Genomic DNA, 3269 nt, shown 5'->3' with positions numbered 1-3269 from the left:
TGAAAATGAGGAAGAATGGAGGGCTTTATATAGGGAAGGGAGGGGGGTAAGGTTCGGCCATAAGGGTGGGTTTTGGGTGGGAAAGTGGTTTTGAATTTTGAAGGTAGGTGGAGTTTATGAGGTAGGTTTATGGGGAAGAGTGGATGGATGTGAGTGGTGAAGTGGTGATAGGGAAGAGAGATTGGGGTGATTGGTGAAGAGTTTTGGGGAAGAGTATTTATGGGATTGTGTGAAAGAGGGGTGAGAAGAAGTGAGTGGAGGTAGGTGGGGATCCTGTGGGGTCCACAGATCCTGAGGTGTTCAAGGATTTACAACCTTACACCAAATTAGGCATGCAATATACCCTTGCACACAACTCTGGGCGTTCAGCACCAGCTCTTCTCCAGGGTGCAATTCTGGCATTCAAACGCCCAGATACTGCCCATTTTGGGCGTTCAGCGCCAGAACCATGCTCTGTTCTGGCGTTGAACGCCAGCCAGATGCTTCTTACTGGCGTTTAAACGCCAGTAAGGTCTTCCTCCAGGGTGTGATTTTTTTCTCTGCTGTTTTTAATTCTGTTTTTAATTTTTCTATTTATTTTGTGACTCCACATGATCATGAACCTAATAAAACATGAAAGAACAATAAAATTAGATAAATAAAAATTGGGTTGCCTCCCAACAAGCGCTTCTTTAATGTCAATAGCTTGACAGTGGGCTCTCATGGAGCCTCACAGATGTTCAGAGCATTGTTGAGACTCCCCAACACCAAACTTAGAGTTTGGATATGGGAGTTCAACACCAAACTTAGAATTTGGTTGTGGCCTCCCAACACCAAATTTAGAGTTTGACTGTGGGGGCTCTAGTTGACTCTGTTTTGAGAGAAGCTTACTGTGCCTCTTTTCCATGTTTACAGAAGGATGTACTTGAGTTTTAAACTCAAGGGAGTCCCCATTCAATTGAAGGACTAGTTCACCTCTGTTAACATCAATCACAGCTCTTGCTGTGGCTAGGAAGGGTCTTCCAAGGATGATGGATTCATCCTCATCCTTCCCAGTATCTAGGACTATGAAATCAGCAGGGATGTAAAGGTCTTCAACCTTTACTAACACGTCCTCTACTTGTCCATAAGCCTGTTTTCTTGAATTGTCTGTCATCTCTACTGAGATTTTAGTGGCTTGCACCCCAAAGATTCCTAGTTTCTCTATTACAGAGAGGGGCATGAGGTTTATCCCTGAACCAAGGTCACACAGAGCCTTTTCAAAGGTCATGGTGCCTATGGTACAAGGTATTAGGAACTTTCCAAGATCCTGTTTCTTCTGAGGCAATGTCAGCTGATCCAGATCACTCAGTTCATTAGTGAACAAGGGAGGTTCATCTTCCTAAGTCTCAATGCCAAATAATTTGGCATTCAGCTTCATGATTGCACCAAGGTACTTGGTAACTTGCTCTTCAGTAATATCCTCATTCTCTTCAGAAGAAGAATACTCATCAGAGCTCATGAATGGCATAAGGAGGTTCAATGGAATCTCTATGGTCTCTAGATGAGTCTCAGATTCCTTTGGTTCCTCAGAGGGAAACTCCTTATTGATCACTGAACGTCCCAGGAGGTCTTCCTCACTGGGATTCATGTCCTCAACCTCCCTTACAGGTTCGGCCATGGTAATTAATTCAATGGCCTTGCACTCTCCTTTTGGATTTTCTTCTGTATTGCTTGGGAGAGCACTAGGAGGGATTTCAGTGATCCTCTTACTCAGGTGGCCCACTTGTGCCTCCAAATTTCTAATGGAGGACCTTGTTTCATTCATGAAACTTACAGTGGCCTTAGATAGATCAGAGACTAAGTTTGCTAAATTAGAGGTATTTTGTTCAGAGTTCTCTGTCTGTTGCTGAGTGGATGATGGAAAAGGTTTACTATTGCTAAACCTGTTTCTTCCACCATTATTGAAGCCTTGTTGAGGCTTCTGATCCTTCCATGAGAGATTTGGGTGATTTCTCCATGATGGATTATAGGTGTTTCCATAAGGTTCACCCATATAATTTACCTCTGCTATTGCAGGGTTTTCAGGATCATAAGCTTCTTCTTCAGAAGATGCCTCTTGAGTACTGTTGGATGCAGCTTGCATTCCATTCAGACTTTGAGAAATTATATTGACTTGCTGAGTCAATATTTTATTCTGAGCCAATATAGCATTCAGAGTATCAATTTCAAGAACTCCCTTCTTCTGAGGCGTCCCATTGCTTATAGAATTCCTCTCAGAAGTGTACATGAACTGGTTATTAGCAACCATGTCAATGAGTTCTTGAGCTTCTACAGGCATTTTCTTTAGGTGAATGGATCCACCTGCATAAGTATCCAATGACATTTTAGCTAATTCAGACAGACCATCATAGAATATATCCAGGATGGTCCATTCTGAAAGCATGTCAGAAGGACACTTTTTGGTCAGTTACTTGTATCTCTCCCAAGCTTCATAGAGGGATTCACCTTCTTTCTGTCTGAAGGTTTGAACATCCACTCTAAGCTTACTAAGCTTTTGAGGAGGAAAGAACTTGGCTAAGAAAGCCGTGACCAGCTTTTCCCAAGCGTTCAGGTTATCTTTGGTTTGAGAGTCCAACCACACTCTAGCTCTGTCTCTTACAGCAAAAGGGAAAAGCATGAGCCTGTAGACTTCAGGATCTACTCCATTAGTCTTAACAGTATCACAGATCTGCAAAAATTCAGTTAAGAACTGAAAAGGATCCTCATATGGAAGTCCATGAAACTTGCAGTTCTGCTGCATCAGAGAAACTAATTGAGGTTTCAGCTCAAAGTTGTTTGCTCCAATGGTGGGAATGGAGATGCTTCTTCCATGTAAATTGGAATTAGGTGCAGTAAAGTCACCAAGCATCCTCCTTGCATCATTATTATTTTCGGCTGCCATCTCCTCTTCTTGTTCGAAAATTTCTGAAAGGTGCTTGCTAGATTGTTGTAATTTAGCTTCTCTTAGTTTCCTCTTCAGAGTCCTTTCAGGTTCTGGATCTGCTTCAACAAGAATATTCTTGTCTTTGCTCCTGCTCATATGAAAAAGAGGGAACAGAAAAATAATAATAATAGGGATCCTTTTTACCACAGTGTAGAGGTCCCTGTGTGAGTAGAAGAAAAGAAGAAGAGAAAATCTGAACTCAGAGAGAGAGAGGGGGTTCGGATTTTTGGTGAGTGAGGAAGAGGATTTTCGAAAATTATTTTTGAAAAAGAGTTAATGATTTTCGAAAATAGTTTTTGAAAAAGGTTAGTAATTTTCGAAAATT

At 41.7% G+C, this 3269-nt stretch overlaps 1 non-coding gene across 1 annotated transcript; it reads left to right on the top strand.

The window, feature by feature from the left end:
• The first annotated feature begins 2398 nt into the window (after positions 1-2398).
• On the top strand, positions 2399-2506 carry LOC148548174 (small nucleolar RNA R71). Its single transcript, XR_015897203.1, has one exon. It is a non-coding gene; the product is annotated as a small nucleolar RNA R71 (small nucleolar RNA).
• The last annotated feature ends 763 nt before the right edge of the window (positions 2507-3269 follow it).

This window comes from Arachis ipaensis, chromosome B8, assembly GCF_059453495.1.
Source record: "Arachis ipaensis isolate K30076 ecotype BB chromosome B8, ASM5945349v1, whole genome shotgun sequence".
Lineage (NCBI taxonomy): Eukaryota > Viridiplantae > Streptophyta > Magnoliopsida > Fabales > Fabaceae > Arachis > Arachis ipaensis.
The sequence above is the reverse complement of the archived record's forward strand: the minus strand, read 5'-3'. Positions and strand labels throughout refer to the sequence as shown.